This window comes from Quercus suber, unplaced genomic scaffold (genome assembly GCF_002906115.3).
Source record: "Quercus suber isolate HL8 unplaced genomic scaffold, Cork oak 2.0 scaffold_223, whole genome shotgun sequence".
Taxonomy (NCBI): Eukaryota; Viridiplantae; Streptophyta; class Magnoliopsida; order Fagales; family Fagaceae; genus Quercus; species Quercus suber.
In genome coordinates this window covers 130,612-152,163 of record NW_027069681.1, presented here as the reverse complement: position 1 = coordinate 152,163, position 21,552 = coordinate 130,612, and positions in this window count along the sequence as shown.

Below are 21,552 nucleotides of genomic sequence, written 5' to 3'. Positions count from 1 at the left end.
TGTACAATGGAAACGGGGGGAAAACGGAGTATATAACATAGGAATAAAGGAAATAAAGGGGGACTTTTGGACAGAAAAAAGAAAAGAAGAGAGAGAGACTGACTGAAAGAGAGCCGAGGAGAGTTTTTCTCAAAGAATGAACCTAAAGTATCCCTTGTTACTTGATGAGTAGAACCTTTCCTGTTAAACAGTACTAGTTCTTGGACCCATACTCTAAAAATTTATTGTTTGGGCTTGTTGGGCTGAAAACCCATTCATACTCAAGGTTAATCCAAATTGAGTCCCTACAACGTGTAAGTAAAAAAGTGTATGAAAATACGTGTAATGTTGTTTAAACATTAAAAACTATTGCTCAAAACACCCAATCAAACAACCTATTAAGTTTCTCAGCTTTTATCTCAATTTGCCATATGGTAAGTTTTGAGTGATGAAGATGTAGACCCTTAAGGATCCACTAATTTTTCTCCACCATTCACAACTAACCACGTGACGAGTCATTATAAAAATTGTAAAAAAATTTTGTAACACTAAACATGCTCTTGATTCTTTCTTTTCTTTTTTTTCTTTTTTTTTTTTTGGTTGAGAATCAACCTATGTTCTTGATTTTGAAAACACACAAAAAAAAAAAATTATTATTATTATTATTATTATTATTATTATTATTATTATTATTATTTTAAAATATTCATAGAAACAAATTTTGGACCAAAAAAAAAAAAAAACAAAAATAGTTATCTAACATAGTTTTTCTCTTTCAAAATTTCAAAACTTGATTAAAATTATTTTTAGGAATATTTTACAGGAGGCTAAACATGGCTATATGTACAACTTAATCAAGAATTATATATAAATCATATATAATAAAAGCAAATTTAATAGATTGAATGAGTGATTATATGTGAATAATATTTTATTTTATGAAATACAAAAAATTAGAATAGAATAACTAATCATATGTGGGTAACCAATAATCATTATAGTAATTAATACATAGAGTGATATAATCGACAATTTTCATGTTTTATTGGTTCCTGAAACATGCATGCATGAAAATATCATCATATTTTAGCTGGAATATTAAATGCATAAAATAGAATTTATCCTATAAACGTTAGAAATGTTTATCAGAATTCTATCTAATAAACACTACAATCAATAAAAGAAAAATTGTAATTATAAATATAGTAACACTTTAATTATAACTAAAAAATACTAAAAATATTATTAAGTTTTACAAACTAACGTCGTATCCCAAATTAACGTGATAAGAAATAAACTATTTTTTTTTGGAGAAGCCATAAACTAAACAAAATTTGATTTCTTATTACATGTTAACACAGCACTAAATCACAAAACAGTAAGGGCACGTTTGATATACTGTAATGATTATTATATTGGAATAGGAATAAGTATTATAAAGAATATATTAAGTTAGAATATAGTAAGTATTACTGTTTATTAGTTTGATGACAATTTAGAAATAGAATCTTGAATATGTATCAACAATTTAGTAAAGTATAAAAAGAATGTGTAATTAAATCATTTTTAAGTCAAATTTTCTAAAATACACTTATTTTAGGGTATTCAAAATAGAACTAATAATTAACAATAAGAAAATTTTATTTTCTTTCCTTTTGAAGATATGACAACTAATGATTTTTTAAGAAATTTTTTAAAAAAATTATTATATAAGGTGAAGGAATTGATATTCAATACTTTTAATAAGGAATAATTATTCTTCATTTTGAAAAATAGCTATTCATAAAGAATAATTATTCATTATAATAAAAATATAATTAAATAACTAAATAATTATAACATAGAAATATTTGTTACATAACCGTGTCTATTATAATCTATCATACGCGCCTTAAAAACTTTCATTATGAGAAAAAAACCTTTGTACTCCGGCCCACAGTTTTGTCAACAGTTAAGAGTCAAGCGCTCAATTCTTGAGCTTTGTCCTTTCCTATCAAAAAAGTGCTTTGCTTCGGAAAATTGGTGCTGAGCTGTCTCTTTTTTTTTTTTTTTTTTTTATGACTCACAGTCTCAGAGGGATTTTTATTAAAAAATAACCAAATTCCTCAAATTATATTATTAGTTAGGCAAAGTTTGAAACATATTTGGTTTATAGCAATTCAACTTTTTGGGAGTCGATTTTGCCCTTTGAAAATCCACCAGGAAATCGAGTGTTAGAAACTCGATTTTGGAAATCGAGTTTTAAAAACTCGATTTCTTAGTGGATTTTCAAAGGGCAAAATCGACTCCAGAAAAGTCGAATTGCTATAAACCAAATATGTTTCAAACCTTGTCTAACTAATAATATAGTTTGAAATTTATAGTTATTTTTTTAAAAAACCCGTCTCAGAGGGTGAAAACTGGAAATTTAATGGGCGTGTACGTGCTCCTTCCCATAGTATCCAGCAACAGAGAAACTTCACGTGGTTGAATCAAATGTGTGGCCGAGAGCAAAAGAGTTAAAAATATCTGACCTCGCCATCCTAACGTCATCACAAATTATTGCTATATTCATGATAGATTGTGGACAGGTGTCTTAATCTAACGGCTCTAGTAATCACTGGCCACAGGCTAGAAGCTGAACCCTTTATTTATTAAGAAGCACATGAACGTGGGACACAGATCTGCTAATGGGTAACCAATAATCTAGGACAAACAAATAATAAATCACACCATACACAGTAGAAAAGTAAATAACACAACGATATGATGACTCAGGAAAATCAATGAAACCGTCTAATTTCAAGATAAAAGACCTAGGAAGGATTTAACCTAAACAATCCACGAGGCAACAAATTCACTAAATAGAATGGAAGTGTTTAGAATAGATTTTTCCCTAAATCTAATGCTACCTCTTGTAGTACTTACTCACGTGACCACACGCAACTTGGAATCCACGGACTCTTCTATTCTAAATTTGTTGCACACAAACACTCTAGTTTGTGACTTTGAAATCTCCACTCAAAAGTTTAGATCATCAACAATAGTTGATCTTGTTTGCAGCAACTTATCTCCACCAGTTTATGCAATATCAATATAATCTCCGGTAGATGTTTATTGAGTTAGAAGGTTATAAAACCTCTCAAATCTTATAGGAGTAACTCACAAGTCTTGGAAAACATGTATTAGGGTCTTTCTTTTATACCTAGCAGTGTTGGACTCAAATTCTAAACGTTTTGCGAGCTTTTGGGCTTTATTTAAAATCTGTAGAAAACGCATCTCGATCGGTCGAGTAAGGTAGATTCTAAATTCTTATTTCGGTAGCTTGACTATTCTTGAATCTTGACTTGAATCAACTTAAGCATGTCTAAAAATATTCTAAGATATAAATACCTGATACTAGACAAGTTTTAATGCTATACATGTTCTAACAAACTGATACTTTTGCAAAGTTAAAAGTCTTCAATAATAATCAAATGTAATTATTGCAATTCTTCAATAATACTTCTTCCGGCCAAAAAAAAAAATGATTGATACTTTTGCAAAGTTGAAAGTCTTCAATAATAATCAAATGTAATTATTGCAATTCTTCAATAATAAGTCTTCAATAATAATCAAATGTAATTATTGCAATTCTTCAATAATACTTCTTCCCGCCAAAAAAAAAATGACTGATACTTTTGCAAAGTTGAAAGTCTTCAATAATAATCAAATGTAATTATTGCAATTCTTCAATAATACTTCTTCCTGCCCAAAAAAAAAAAAAAGACTAATACTTTTGTTATTATTAAAGACTTTTGACTTTGCAAAAGTNACAGAGACAGAGAAATTTCACGTGACTCATCAGCCACTCTGCTCTCTTAACTCTTAGGGTGTCACATGGACAAACTTATCTAGTACTCAATATGAAAGGGAATAGAGAGAGTCAAAAAAATTGAGGCGTTGCATAATGATAATTGGTGATCACATTGTTCCCATACAAAGTGAGAGAGATTGCCTGACTTCATAAGAGAGGAAGATTCCCATTTCTGATGAGAACTGAACTCAAAAAATTACCACTATTTAAATTTTTCTTTTTTGGCGAGAAGAACTGAAGAAGTACTTTGAAGACTTGCAACAATTATTTTTTAAATCATTCTGTTTTTGTTTTTTTTTTTTTTTTTTTTTCAGTGGAGTATTATTGAAGACTTGCAAAATTACGTTTGATACTAAATCAATTTTGTTCAACCTTTTCACTAGATGTATTAGCTTTGCAGAAGTATCAATCACTCTTTGGCATAAGAAGTATATTGAAGAATTGCAATAATTACTTTTGATATTATGAAGACTTTTTGACTTTAGTCACGTGAAATTTCTCTGTCTCTGTCCCTCTGTATGGAAACATTTGTGATCAGCAATTCTCATTATGCAGCGCCCTCGAAAGCTGTTAGGAAATGTCGGTTTTCATTGACTCTCTAGTCTCTATTCCCTTTCAGTCTTCGTTGGCACCAATTTACTTTTATGGCAGGAATTTACAAGCTCATTGATCTTTTGACACAACTGAGTACTGGAATACAATTTATTTTATTTTAAGTTTTATAAGTAATGAAGCTCTAATTACTCTTTTTTCGTCAATCTCTGCCTAGAATTTTTTTTTTTTTTTTTTCCTATTGAATGGCAGTTCTATTAAAAGAATAAGGAAATTAGATAATGTTTTTTTTTAATCTCAATTCTTTGAGCCTCACTCGAGACCTGGAAGGAAATTGCTAGAATTATTTTAAAAAGTTTATAAATTAATGTCTAAAATATGTTTGTGCTATTTAAACTACATAATAAATTAATATTTAAAATAGTTTTTGGTGATTTGATGATAATAAGTTTTATGTAATAAAATTTGTAATATTTTCATTATGATTCACTTATTTATTATTTTAAATTTATTTTGTGTCACATTAGTTTGAAGTGTCATACAAGTTTGTGAAAGTTATATAATAAATTTTGTAATATTTTTACTATTATTTATAAGTTTTATTAAATTTTTTGATATTATTTATAAGTCCTATTATATTATTTTAATTATTTTTTAACTTTATTTATAATATTTTTAATTTTAACTAAATAAATTGTTCTTTAACCGACGCTAAAATAGGCACTTTTGCACACATAAATTAATTCTGTTTTAATTATTACTATTTATGTGTGGACAAAGGCCAAGAAGAGTAAAAATGGCAACGGGTTGGGTTTGGGCCGGGTTTTTCTATACCGGACCCGACTTGTGGGTCAAGACCCATGGCTCAGACCCGGCCCGTTAACTAAACGGGTTTTTTTCCCGGGCCCCGGACCCGCCCCAGCCGGGCCCACGGGCCCATTAAAGGATTGGGCCCAATTCGTGGCCCAACCAAAAGAAAAAAAAAAAAATTCAGATCCAAACACAACCACAATCACAATCACAGAAATCTTTCCCTTTCAAAATCACAATCCAAACACAATCATAATCACAATCACAATCACAGAAATCACAAATACAAATTTCGGATCTACATTTTCCCTTTCAAAATCACAATCCAAACAAAAATTTCAGATCTATGATTTTCATTTTTCCCTTTCAGAAATCATAAACACAAACACAAACACAAACACAAATTCACATGATTGAGGCGAACTGAACCCAGAAAAAAAAAAAAAAAAAAAAAAAAAAAAAAAAAAAAAAAAAAAAAAAGGAGATAGTGCGACATCGGCGACGGCGAGGACGAAACGGAGTTGAGACTTGAGAGAAACGGGATGGCGAGCGAAACTGCATCTTTCCCTTCTTAATCTGTCGGAAATGGAAGTCCCACTAGCTCGTCTGATGAGTTCATGATGCTAATGACGCTATATTACAGCTTGTGCCGTGCATGTGACGGTGTGAGATCGCTGAGAGATGAAGAGATGAGAGGCAGTGAGTGAGAGAGCTGAAGAGATGAGAGATGAGAGGCGTGAGAGGCTGAAATGAGGAGGGAATCATACGTTTAGGGTTTTAACTATATATATATATATATATGAGGGTAATTTAGTAATTTTATATGTAATATAACCGGGTCTTAATCGGGTCGGGTTTCGGGTTTTTTTATGATAAAACCCGGACCCGACCCGGACTCGCTTCGGGTTTTTTTTTTTAAAACCCATACCCAACCCTATTCTTTATCAGGCTGGGTAAAATCTAGCCCATTAGGATCGGGTCGGGCCGAGTATCCGCAGATCGGATCTAAATTGCCATTCCCTAAAGAAGAGTGTGTATTATTGGGTATTCAGTCTGTAGCAAACGCCAATGGGTTATTTCAAAGATTCGACTGACACTCTGCTGTAGAACAAGAAGATAGCAATAATTTGTATGACATTGCGTATATGACGTTGGGATGGTGAGGTGGGCATTTTCTGTTTGGCTGAGCTGTACGTTCACATCAATGACTATGAGATTGAGCGTGATGCACAAGGAATAAGGTCTGATCTTTTTTATTCTTTTGCTCTCGCCCACACATTTGAAGATTTTCTGTTATTTCCGTCAAACTTCCCAATTTTCACACTCCTGGTCATCTTTTCACTAAAAATTTGTCGGTTCATATGATAATAAATTGTTATTTAATAATTGTATCAAATTATCTAAGCTTTCAAAATTTGTTTTGTGAAAATACTTTCAAAGAATGCTTTTTATTTTATTTTATTTTTAAAATATAAAACCTGTAATTATGTAATTTCTTTGTCTCTTAATATTTTATTTCAAATATTAGGAGACAAAGAAATTATGTAATTTTTTGCGTTACTATAGCTTGTTTGGAAGGGCATTTTAAGTACACTTTTGAGCATTTTAAACATACTTACACATATTTTTATACACATTTTCACCTACACATATATCAAAAATACTCAAACAATATTACTCAAACTCCTTTATACTAAACACTCCCTAGAACTTTTCCTTTTTACTCTTTTGCTCTCGGCCACATATTTGATTTGAATGTGAATCATGTGATTTAACTAAATGATGTTTTTCTATTATTTTCCTTTAAACTTTCCCAATTTTTATAGAAGTCACTGCCCATTAATATGTAATAAGTAATCAGTTTTGTAATATTTTTATTACCTTTTTAATTTATTAGAGATAATAAAAATATTACAAATTTGATTACAAACAAATAATGACAACTGTATAAAAATAAAATGTTACATAAACATAACAAAATAAAATAATTACATCTACCCACATTGATAACATATAATGACAAATGATAATGAATTATTTTGTAATAATTTTGAAATATAAAAAATTGTAAAATGAAATTGTAAAACATATAGAGTGTTTAGATTCAACTTATTTGTGCGTCTGCGTTTACTAAATCACGTTTCCTTCCTTTTTTTTTTCTTTTTTTTTTTTTCAGCGTGTATGAACAGTAACCGTGCTATTCATGCACATGGATTCACTGTGCAGGAGACAAATTACACTGTTTATGCACTGTTCACGAGACCCAACCACTTTATTCAAATAAAATATATTAAAAATGGGTCCCACAGCACTATTCACATATTTAAAAATTATTTTGCTACAGTTTTTTTAGTTTTCAGTTTCAGCAAAAATAAGTTGTATCTAAATAGACTCTTAATGTAATTACATTTTTTTTTTAATGTTAACAACTCAATATATTCAAATTATCTTTTTATTAAATTTTGTTTAATTAAAATTTCTTAATGATCATCTTAAAAAAAAAAAAAAAATTGGAGCCACCACTAAATAGAGTGGATGGTATTAATGATGTGTGAAGATAAATAAACAGCTAAAATATCAAGAAATTTTAATATTTTAATAAAATAGACAATATAGTAAATAATGGTTATGTAAATTTTTTTTTTTAAAAGCAAATTCTTATCTAAAATAAAAATAAATTTTTGAACAAGCTAAAACAAATGTTCTTAGCGATAAATCCATATTTATTCATTTTTAAATAAAATAATAAAATCTAATAAATACATTATTATACATGCAGGTACATCCGCACGAGAAGACAAAAAGAAAGGATTTCATTCACCCCACAATTGATGAATTGAATGAAGCAAGGAAGTAAAGGTGCATGGTATGGAGTCGACTTCTTGGTTATTTCAAATATTCTCTGACACTATGCTATAGAATGGGGAAAATAGTGAACTAATTTTTTTTTTCTAACTATCTAGTTAGTAGTTCCGGTTTTCAAACTATATTTTTTACTAGCATTTCAAGTCTAAGAGACTCGATTTAGGGCCTATAAATCAAGTTTTTGAGACTCGATTTTCATAGGTTGTTCACATCTGATGTGGCATTTTTTTCACGTGGAAATCGAGTCTCAAATACTCGATTTATAAACCAAAAAAATTTCAAAAAATTTTAAGTCTCAGACGCACCTCACCTCACCAGATCAGAGAAGAGAGAGAGAGAGAGANCGCGACCTGGGCCTGGGTCGCGCGCCTAGGGCTCGTGCTGCCTGGCCCTCGGTCTCGCCGGCCTGGCCCTGGGTCGCACTGGCTTGGGTCGCCGTTGCCTGGGGCTTTCTTTTCTTCTTCGGCTTTTTTTTTTTTTTTTTTTGGGCTCTGATTTCTGATTTCTTTCTTTGCTGGTGCTGTGGTGATATTATATATGGCCATCTAAATCGAGTTTCTAAAACTCGATTTCCATGTAAACGCCACATGAAAAAAGTACCAACTCAGAATCGATCAAAACATAAAAATCGAGTATTTGAGGGTCGATTTATAGCCCCTAAATCGAGTCTTTTAGACTCGAAATACTAAAAAAAATATAGTTGGAAACAATTGACTACTAACTATATAGTTGAGATTTTATAGTTATTTACCCATTTCGTTCCTATAGAATCCAATGCACGAAGATAGCAATAATTTGCATAACGTCATTTCTTGTTTGGCTGAGCTGCTTTTTTAATCAGTCATCGATGAAATTGAGCGTGATGCCCAAGTAATCAGGTCTGATATTTTTTACTCTTTTGCTCTCATCGCCGGCATATTTCTCTCCCCGTCTGAAAAAAAAGACGCGCTTAACACCAATTTTCAAAAAGCAAAACACTTTTGTGACAGGAAATGACATAGCTCATTCATTGAGAGTCTTTGACAAAACCGTGTGCTAGAATTCGAAGTTTTGGTTTTTTCTTCAGAAATCTTTTACTGTTTAGTGACCAAATTTTCCAAAAGCGACTTTTATGGCAGGAATTTACAAGCTCATTAATTGAGCTTTCGTTCAAAGTTTTGGTTTTTTTCATCAGAAATCTTTTACTGTTTAGTGACCAATTTTCCAAAAGCTAAAGACTTTTATGGCAGGAATTTACAAGCTCATTAATTGAGCTTTTGACACAATTGAGTACTAGAATTCAATTTTTTTTTTTTATAAAATTTTGTAAGTAATAATGCTCTTACTCTTTTTTCATCAATCTCTGCCTAGAAGGTTTTTATTTTTAGTTTTCTCAATTTTCTTTTCCTATGGAATGGCAGTTCTATTAAAAGAATAAGGAAATTAGATAATTTTTTTTTTTTTTTTTTTAAATCTCAATTCTTTGAGCCTCACTCGAGACCTGGGAGGAAAATTGCTAGAATTATTTTAATAAGTTTGTAAATTAATGTCTAAAATATGATATGTGCTATTTAAACTACATAATAAATTAATATTTAAAATATATTTTGGAGATTTAGTGATAATAAGTTTTGTGTCATAAAATTTGTAATATTTCCATTATGATTCATTTATTTATTATTTTAAATTATTTTTTGCCACATTTTTTTTTTTGAGGAAGTATTTTTTGCCACATTAGTTTGTAGTGTCATACCAGTTTGTAAAAGTTATATAATAAATTTTGTAATATTTTTCACATATTTTTAGTTATATTACCATATGTTTATGATTATAATTTTTCTAAATTAAATTTTATTAAGCATGTGTAGGCCTTTACTTTGTAGTTATACCTACTTATACCCCTCTCTCTCTCTCTCTCTCTATATATATATATATATACACACACACACACACACTAGTGTGTAGTCTCGTGCATATGCACAGGTAAAATTAAAAATAATAAAAATTATAGAGTTCAAATGACAACTTTTTTGAGAAAATGTTCAAATTATACATTGTATTAGTTTACATGGTATTTTCTTTGTTGAGACAAGAACCAAAGCATGTGACTGGAAACCCCACTAGGAATACTGATGTTCCTAAATTTGTTCCTGTTCGCCACTTTTGTGGTGTCCATGGTTACATTCGTCATAATTGTCATAAATTGAATTTTAAACATTTTGTATGTCAATCTAGGATATGTGATGATATTTCTCCTGTCATAAGTTCATATAAATTGTTTCATATTCTTTTGAAAATTTTGAGTTTATTGGCTTGTGAAAGGAATTTGCAGGATTTCAGTCTTTCTCAGAAGATTGGTGTAATTTCTCAAATACACTCTGCTTCACATGGATTTTCAATTACAAAGCCAAAGACTTGTGCTATATGAGTGAGAAAAAATTCTCTAAGATGAGTGTTGCTAACTTGTCCTTGATTTAATTCTTTCAATTAATTGTGGACATGTTTTGTTTTTGTTTTTAGTTGTTTTTTTTTTTTATATTGTTTTTTATTTAAAAAAATCCAAAAACATTGAAAAATTTCAAAAAGACAAAAATATTTTATTTTGTATCTAGTTTTTCTTTTTAAGGATTACATGAATTATGATATCTCTCTTGATTTAAAACATGCTTGACATTGTGGAGAAACTTATATAGTATGCTAAGCTATTTCTGATTTTGTGTGAGTATGTACTAATTTGTACACGTACTCAAGGGTTAATTAAGAAATTGATATTTCTCGTTTGTGTACCCTCTATAGCTTAATTAAGCACTGTAATGCATTGCCTTTGCATTGTTCATTTAGTATAATGTGTGCTTTTCATTTTTTGTCATAAATTTTTGTTAAACCCAAAAGATTTTTGTGTTTCGTATTTCACATCTTGGATTTATAATCAAGGATTGACCATATTATCTTTACATAACATGTTTATGTACCTTGTTTAGCTTGGATGAACTTATTTATTGCACTTTACTAGTTTGAGTTTTGCAGTGTATGTTGTGTGTGAAAGATATTTATAGTTTTTAATCACTTTGTCTTGATCTTGAAGTCACATGTCTTTGACTGTCGGACTTGAACCTTTTGAGAAAGGCATAAATAACCATCTCACTACTGTTCACTAGCCAATCATGAACACCTTAGTGCATATCTTACGATTCTGTGCTCGAGAAAGTGTAGCACATGCACAAAAAGAATATAAGATGTAGTCTCGGTTTAATTGCTTAATGCTTAAAATTGGTGTGTACTATTAAGTTTGATGCCAAATCATATAATTAAAATTGGTATGTATATTATGAGGCAAAATTCAAAAATCTTACATGATTGCAAGCTTATGATCTAGAAGATGTGAGAATTATATGATGTAACTCTTTAGGTGATAGTCTCTTTCAAATTTATGTGATGAATTTTGTAGACTTTATGTTTGATTTCTATTCACATATCACCTCACATGTATCTCAAGCTTTTGCTAGTTGCACACACAATACAAGTTACTCTTTGCTAAATTTGGTACATTATATTATGTGTGATTTTGTTGTGGTCATTCAAGATTAAAAGTTCCTTGATTTTAATGCAAAATGTGTTTAAAGTTTGAGAAATTGAAAATTCTAGAGCTTGAATGTACCCGAATTGAGGATTTTGTTCAAATTGGGTTCAATTGATGCAATTGACTTGTTGAATTGATGTAATTGATCATTATATTGTGTATTCTAACTTGTGTGATGATCAATTGGTCAAATTTTTCCTAAAAACTTAACAAGTGGTTTTAAATTTTTGGAGTTTTATTAGAAACTCTATGCTCAAGCCAATTTTGTGAATTTAACTTATATTGAACTTAGTTTCACTGCATTAGAGCATGCATCGTGACATATTTTTTCATGCATCATTTGTGTTTAAGATTCACATGCATTACATTGATTTTTGTATTCATCTTGCAGTTTTGCAGTCATATCTCTCATTGTTTTCACACATAGCATGCATACACTTTGTTAAATTTGGTACTCAACTTGATTTAAAAATTGATGATTAATTTTTGAGTTTTGTACGTTCTAGTATATGCTATTTCTTATGTGAGATTGAGCAAATCTGTGTGGGTGGGAGTAAGGGTCGATCCTGCCCATCCCAAAACGGATAATACCTTATTGGAGAAAGATTCGTTCCTCCCACAATAATTTAAAAAAAAAAAAAAAATTGTGCCTAGTCTATGGCTTTAGCTTAAACTAACTGGGCCCATGAACTCCAAAATCAAGCTAACAAGATCCCCCCGAATTTTATCCTTTGTTTTTTTCCTGTCTTTTTTGCATGAGAAAATACATTCGAAAATTTATTGAAAAATTAAGGTAATATTTGGTAACTGCTTTGTTTTCTTGTTTTTAAAGAGAAAAAATAAAAGTTTTTGGTGTTTTCAAAATGAAAAACACGTTTGGTTAGAAGAAAAGAAAAGAAAAAACTTCCAAAATAAAAAAACAGAAAATTTGATTGGTAATTCTTTTTGAAAAAGTTGAATTTTTTGTGTGTGAAGTAATTACAACATTTTGTCTATTCATCATTTGCTTCAAAGTATTTAAAATCAATACACACAGAGGAATTATAAAATCAAATGTTTTGTATATAATATTCAAGTAATTGACTAAAACTTTAATTTTTTTTTTTTTTACTCTCAGCCTTCTCTCTTTCTCTTTCAACATGTTTGAAATTTTCTGCAATAGCAAATTAATGGTTGAGATTAAAAATTTTCAAAATTCCTTTTCAACTTCAGCCCTTAAATTTAAAAAAAAAAAAAAACTTTCAACTTTTATCATTTTACTTTTATATTTTATTTTGTAATTTCGCCCTCCCATCCAATGATTAATTGCACGTTCTATTGCCCGATCACCGGATCTCAATCTGCGTGTTTGTATGCCAATTTTACCAAAGCAAAAGACTTTGGCAGGAAAGGACATGCTCATAATTGAGCATCTGACACAACTTAATGCGTTTATATATATATATATATATAAAGGTTCCGATTATGTCATATATTAAGTTATTTATTTTTAAAAATATTTTAAAAAAATTAAAAAAATTATCAATATTTTTTTAATTTTTAAAAAAATTATTTTTAAAAATAATTAATAGTTACATACGAAAAAAAAAAATAAATAAACAAACAAACAAACAAAACTGTACTTTTGATTTGCAGCCAAAAAATTCTTTTGCTTTTGAAAAATGGTGTTTAAGCGCGTCTTTTCTCGTAACTCTGAGAAAGGGAAAGTTTTCTTTTTATTTTCTTACTTATATTACCCAATCAAAAGTTTTATAGTTAAATCGGCACTTCTATATGTTCACAATAAATCATAACGGTTTTGTATTATTAGTTCAAATTTAAACTTATTATTGAGATTTTTTTTTTACCTCAACAATAACAACTGAAAATAACTTGTCACTTAAAATTTGTTGAGAAAATATTATAAACATAGCATCTCTCTAACATTTTTTATTAAATTTTTTTTTCAATGATTGCTATGTTTATTTGATAGAAATCTATTTTATGCAATTTTTTATTCCAGATAAAATATAATGACATTTTCTTCAAATTCAGTTAATGTCATGCATGCACGGCAGCACGGGTCAGGAACCAATAAAACATGGACGGAGCGGTACTGTGTACAAGGACTAGGGGCAATGGCCCCCCGAAATTTTTAAAAAAAAAATATTAGTATATTAATAGGTACTAATTTTAGCAATTTTGTTCAATAAAATTACACTTTATCCCTCTTAATAATGTCATCAATTCTTTTAAGAGTAATGTTAACATTTTTACAATGTTTTTACAAACTATTGAGGTAACAAATTTTTATTGGGTCATACACTTATATAATTTTTTACTTATCAATAGTCATTTATCACATTAGCAATTTGTAAAAATTTTGTAGTTTTAGCATTTTTCATCTTTTAAAGGCCATAAAAAATTAATAGATTAAATCTAAAACAAAATATGCAAGCTCAAAAAAATTAGCCCAACAACAAAAATTACTAATAATAAAACTAAAAAAATTAAGCCCAATCAATCTATTTTACCCAAAACAAACAACTTGGCTATTTAAAAAATTTTAAACAAAAATCTTTAGTAGTAAATTAGTAGAGTCAAAGAACAGACTCACTGTACATAGCTAGCAGCAAAGTCACCCCTCTAACTTCAAGTTCTGGCTTCGTCCCAACAATAAAACATAAAACTTGATCATGAAGTCACTCTATGTATTACTATACTTGATAAAGAACCATTTAACAACGCAAGAGGTGGAGTAATCCACCAACAATGAATGAAAGTGTTGGACTAAATTCTAACTATAAACAAGAGTTATGTCTCATTTCCTTAATTATGTAAGACTAAATGGAATGAATTACGATACCGCGTCGTTCAGGTTAGATGTTTTATTATTTTATACCTCTCTTTTGCTCTTAGCTCCATATTTGAATCTTATGCTGGGTTTGGATATGCGATTGCGCTTTTTTTTTTTTTTTTTTTTTTTTCATGCATTTTAGGAGGTTTGTGGCTACTGTTTACAGTAGCCGCAAAAGCTAACTTTTCAACCGTGAATAGTGTATTTGTGTACTGTTTACAGACTTACAAATATCACTTTTTAGTAACTTTTTCATTAAAAATGGGTCTTACGATACTATTCATATATTTAAAAATTATTTTGTTACAGTGTTTTCAATTTTTAGTTTTCAGTTTCAAGTTCTATCCAAACCCAGCATTACTCAACTACATGATGTTTCTCATCAATTGCCTTAACCTTGTAAGACAAGCTTAAGAATAGCTACGCGGTTGGGTCTATAAAAAATTAAGCAGGTACTATAAAAAATTGGGTCTATAGTAGTGTTAGTGAAATGCTACTAGAGGTCCTAAAAATGCTATTATAGATCCCTTTGAACTATAGTGGTAGTTATAAACATCATTATTGTACCGTAACTATAGATCTATATTAGCGTTTTACAAAAACGCTACTATATGTCCATACTCTATAATGGCATTTGTAAAATGTCACTATCATGATTCAGAAGGTCATTTTTAATGAAGTGGTGTAATATAACTTAAAAAAATATTTAGTGATTCAGAAAGGCCTTTTTAATAAAGTAATTTGACTTATTCATATCCAGATCATGAATGTTTGGAATTCATATCATGCAAGGAGACATTGCTTTTACTAATTCAATTGGTAGACTGGGTTGGCTAAAGGTATGAGGCAAATAGGCAACCGCATAAGAACCTCAAATTTTATCCAATAGAAATATCTATGTACCAATGAGAGTATAAATTAAGCCTCAAATAGTAGCCAATAAATAAAAAATAAATTTTTTTATCAAAGAAATTTTTTTTCATTGAATGTAACAATGAATGTTCATTTTTCTCAGTTTAGATTGTAGAACTCATTAATTTCCCACATAAAAATGTTAAAAGATCAATATCTCTGTCTAAAAGAAAATGCTGAAAAGTGATTTTTTAAATAAGTATCTTAATCACGCTTTAGACCATCTTCTCCATTGAGCTTTGCGATGTGACTACTCATTCATTTGAGGTTTGACAGTTTTATAAAAGGGAAAATTATAGTAAATCTACATGTGGTTTGGCCCATTGTACTTTGTCTACCCGTGATTTAAAACATAATATTTTGCCCACTTATGCCTAACTCTGTTTGATTCCTATTACCCACCTCACCCTTAGACGTTAGAAAAACACTTTTTTATACAAATTTATAACATAGCACGGATCAAAAGTGAAGCCCCTTAGAAAACTCCTCACAAGACCTAGAAACTTCGAAATCCCCCCTCTTTGAATATGATCAAGAAATCGTGTTACATTTTCAGTCCATCACATTAAATCAATTAAGAACAATAATGAATGGGACGAACCAGCTGAGCCAATATTTGGCAAAATCGATAGCAATTTTGGTGTTTGGAAGCAATGTCTACCTCAACAACTACCTCTTGCAATCCCTCTATTCTTCCAGCTACAACTATAGTCTATAGCCCCCAGATTATGCAAACCTTCTACTCAATCGCTATATATACCCGCCAAATTTTGGTATATTTCATTATTTTATTTTCTCTATCTTTTTTCTCTTTTATAAATTCAATGAATCATTTAGAATATATATGGGTCTTTATAAACAGAATAATAATTTAGAGACTTTAATCTTCGTGTGGGATTAGTGAACAATTTATATGAAATGGTTCGCTGCATGCATTGCAGGCACTGTATGGTATGGGATTAAGGAAGTTCTTATTAACAGGAGTGGGCGGTTGCATCCCATACCAGAGGTGGCTAGCGGTCAAGCCCAGCCAGGAAGGTGTACTGTGGATTATGCGAATCAGATTCTTGGTACCTTCAATGATGGGCTTAGATCGCTGGTCACTCAGCTCAACACCAACCACCCAGGTGCTTCTTCTAGGTCTCGTGAGGAGTTTTCTAAGGGGCTTCACTTTTGATCCGTGTTATGTTATATATTTGTATAAAAATGTGTTTTTCTAACGTCTAAGAGTGAGATGAGTAATGGAGACCAAACGGAGTTAAGCATGTAAAGTGTTAAGTTTTAAACTAGACAAAGTACAAAAAAAAAAAACTACAGGTGGGTTTACTGTAATTTGCCCTTTATAAAAACTCTAGTATTTGCTTTTACTTTTCCTTCGTTTTTTTTTTTCTTGGAACTTAGCTCATTGTTTTTTAAAAAATAAATAAATTTTCACCTACACTTTCTTTGTTTTTGTCCACGTCAACATTTATTATAAAATAAAAATTCATAAAAACAAATTAAATAAATTTATAACTAATTACTAATAAATAAATTTATACTCAAATTTTATTTAAAGATATTAAATATATAATTTTATTAAAAATTTCAATTAAATTTTGTTAGTATTTGGTTGCTTCACTCAATAGTTAGTGTTTATTTTAGTTGTATAATCATTGAGTAATACAATAGATTCGTTTTAATTCAAAATTTTGCATCTAAAAAAATAAATTTTAAATGAAAAAATACTAAAAGTTAAATATATATTTTATTAATATTTAAAATATAAGAATAGGCCCCATTTAAAGTAGTCGCCATAGACCCACTACGCCTTGAGTTTAGGGATGGCAATTTAGATCCGACCCGCAGATATCCGGCCTGGCCCGGCCTTAATGGGTCGGATTTTACCCGATCCGATAAAGAATAGGGTCGGGTATGGGTTTTTTTAAAAAAACCCGAAGCGGGTCCGGGTCAGGTCCGGGTTTTATTAATAAAACCTGAACCCGACTCGAAACCCGACCCGGATATGACCCGGTTACTATAAAATTACTAAAATGCCCCTGATATATATATATATATATATATAGTTGTAACTTGTAAACCCTAACTCCCTAATTCACTAACCCAGACCCAGCCGCCTCTCCCTAGCCCTCAATCTCTCTCTCTCTGTCACTCACGCCCTCAATCTCCCTCTCTGTCACTCACGCACGCCCTCAAACTCAATCTTTCTATCACTCATGCAGCCACGCACAACACGAGTATGCAGCACTCAACCACGTATGGCATGAGCACGCAGCACTCAGCCATGCACAAGCACACAGCCACGCACAAGAGCACGCAGCCACGCCTCGGCCTCACAGTCACTCCTCGGCCTCACTCTAAGCCACGCCTCTAAAACCCAAGGCTGAAGACCTTCATCTCCCTCTCTGATCTCGAACTTAGGGCAAAGACTCTCTTCTCTTTCCATTTGTTTTTTATCTTCTTCTTTATATTTTATTTTTTGTTTGATTTGAAATCTCCTCCGCTGGATTGGTTATTTCTGGGTTTGAGGATTGAAAAATGGGATTTAAAAAAAAAAAAAAATTTATTTGGGTGTGGCTGTGGAGATTTGAAAAGAAGGGATTTTTAAGATTTGCTTGTTTGGCCGTGGGTTTGATGTTGAGTTTGGAGCTTGTTTCAAAAAAGCTTTCTTTCTGGTTGGGCTTAACGGGGCTCGCGGGGCCCGGCGGGGGCGGGTCTGGGCTCCGAAAAAAAAATCCATTTACTAAACAGGCCAGGTCCGGCCCGCGGGTCTTGGCCCGCGGGTCGGGTCTGGGTATGCAAAAACCTGGCTCGAACTTGACCTGTTGCCATTCCTACTTGAGTTAGCCTTGTTGGTAGACTTGAACCTTGTTCCTACCTGACTTGATCAATTCAATCAGACACTCGTCATCTATGCATGGTTCCTTGGTAATTTCTAGTTTGATCAGGGAAGTCAGAGAAAATGAATTTGCTAATGAATGTTATAGATTCGATCAATAATATGATGGAAAAAAAGAAAAGAAAAAAAAAAGTCGTCTCTTTTAAAACCCAAATTATGAAATCCCTTCTCTCCCACTTTTTGCCTCAGTCATACTGTTCTTATAAAGAGAGATGCCCCAAAGCCAATCCTAAGAAATGGTGAAGCTTCATAGGGTTTTTCTGTCCAAGTTTATTTTAATTCTTATACAAAAATAAAAGTTGGAGTTATATATTATATATATATATATGAAATTCATTACTATGCACTCCAATTTTTTACACCTCCTTTTAGTGATGAATTACATACGGTAATTGACAATATTAAATTCATTATTAATATTTAACTATCTTGTCACTTCTTTCATAGCAAGGTTCATTTGTCAATAATACACGAGAGATTATTTACCAAAGAAACAAGCCATGGTAAATTTTTTAATAAATAAGGAGGAGTGAGTTCAAATCAATTGTTCTTTACTCTTATGCTCTACCCATTTGAATCAATTGTTCGTGGATCAGCGAGATTGAGGAGGCGATGAGTCTGGGTTTGGGTTGAAGGCGATGGGTCTGGGTCGAAGGTCGAAGGCTTTGGGTTCGTCGGTTCGTGGGTCGAAGGTCGCCGGTGGTTGCTCGTGCGGTTACTCTGGGCTTGGAGCGGCGGTTCGAGCTCGCAGCTCGCACTCTCTCTCTCTCTCTCTCTCTCTCTCTCTCTCTCTCTCTCTCTCTCTCTCTCTCTCTCTCTCTCTCTCTCTCTCTCTCTCTCTCTCTGTTTTCCAAAAAATGGCATTTGAAGTGAAAATAAAAGGGGAAAAGAATTTCACCCTTGACTTACGGTCAACTGACATGAATTTTCAGAAATGCTATTTTCTATGTGCAACCAAACACCCGTATTTACAGAAAAACATTTCCGAAAGTAGTTTTCACCCAAAACAAACGCAGCCTAAGTTTCTTTGTTGTTTCCTTTAAACTCCCCAGTTTTCACACTCTCACTCAAAAAAGACAACTTGGTGGTCACCCAACAACAATTCTCATTCCTTCATTATGTAAAACTTCCCAGTAATCACCAACTATAAACGATAATATTGTCTCATTTCCTTAACTATTTAAAACTATATAGAATGAATTATGTCACTATTACTTAACTAATTATTTTTTACCTCTTTTTTTCTCTCAGCTGAGTCAGCTCCACATTTGAATCCTATTCAACCACACAAAGTTTCTCATCAATTTCCTTAGCCTTGTGGGAAAAGGTCAGGAAAAGTGCCGTGGCTGGGTCTACAAATAGAGATGTAATAGAGAGAAAATTGTAGAGAGTGAAATTAAGCTGTGTGAAGATCTAAAGAAAAAAAAAAAAAAAGTATTTTGTTAAGAGCAGAGATCTTGTTGCAATCTTGGTTTCACTGGGTTTCTAGAGAGGTATTATTGTATTTTTCAAATTTATTGTGAACTTAAGTTTTGAACATAAACTTGAGCATTGCATTCTCTATATTTATTATAGTAAATTGTTTCTTCTATATTAGCTCTATGCTAATGCTCTTTAGTTTGTAATTTTTGGTATTTTGATAAAAGGAAGTTACACAACTAATTGGGATGCTCTTTGCTTATCGAAATCTAGGGCCAGTTTTAGTTTTTTTTTTTTTTTTGAATGGGGTTAGTTTTAGTTTTAGTTTTAGTTTTAGTTTTAGACAGATTGCATGGATGAATAAAACCATTGAAACAATAGAAATTAGCACAATATTTTATCTAAATTGAATTTTTAATTAGTAGGACTCACCCTGGTAACGTTTGGGTATGGAAGAGCTAGAATAACATAACATAAATCTCTTCCTCTTAAAGTAAGAGTTGGCACAGCAATTAGAGAGTTCGCACAGCACACACGCCGCACAATATTTCTTCCTCTTACTAAAAAGTCTGACTTTTTAAACAGGACGTACAAATTAAGACCGAGAGAGAATATCTCTTTCTCAGTTTATCAAAAAATATCTCACTCATCTCAATGTTTCTCTCAATTCCAAATCAGAGTCTCAACGCTCTCTCAATCTTCTCTAGTCCTCCCTCAACTCTCTTCCTCTCTCATATCTCAAACCCAACACTCACAAACGGCGGCAGCAGTAGCAACAGAAGATCCAGCGGCAGCAACGGTGGTAGATCCGGCAGTAGCAACGGCAGATCCAGTGAGTTTGGGTTGTTTTTGAGTTGGGCTTTCCGATGGATTTTGGTGGATTTTAGTTTTTCTTGATTTTGAGTTGGGTTTTCTGATGTTTTGGTTTGATTTTCTGTTGATTTTGGGTTGATTTTGTGGTGGATTATCAATTGTTGAAATGGGTCGGAGTGGTGGTGATTGGGTGGCGCTGTGTTGCAATGGTGGCTGGGTGGTGGTGGGGTGGTTCTTCTCTTCTTCTTTTTTCTTCTTCTTCTTCTTCTTTTTTCAATCTCATTATCGGCGTTAGCAAAATGGTGGCTTGAAAGCAAAAGAGAAAGTACAATAGGAATCACAAAGAGACATAGAGAAACATCAATTTTTATAGCCATATCTTGCAACACATGCAATAAATTAAAAGAGCCTACTGCCTATTTATATATATCGTAGAAACTTTTGAAAAGCCAGCCTAGTCAAACCTTTTTGTCCTCCCCTTGAAACGCTCTTAAGTTTTGACATTATTCTATCCAGATTCATTTAACAAGTATCACATTCAGTTGAAATGGAACATTCTACTGATGGGTTGTTGTGGCCGTTGGGAAAGAGAGGGAGTCTGACCAGTGAGAGAGAAAAAAATAATAAACTATTATTATGCAAAGGTATACTTTACGCAATTTTTGAAATAAACAGTATTTACAGAAGAATTGATGTGGGTAGATTTTAAGTAAAAATGTGTAAAATAATGCACTTTTTGTATTATGGAGAGTCTGATGCAATTGCTCTTTTAGTGCTCGTAAGAGCATTCACAGCAGTGGAGCTAAAAATTTAGCTATTTAGCTCCACAAAAAATTACTTTATTTATTTTACTTACACACATGCTGCAGCAGTGGATCTATTTTAGCTTTCATTACAATAAAATAATATAAACATCACAATAAAATAATATATCTACTACAATAAAATAATCAATCTCACTACAATAAAATAATATATTAACTACACCCATACATCACAGCCACACAGCCACACAACCAACACCACCAACACCACCACCACAGCCCACAACAAAAGAAAAAAAAAATCAACCA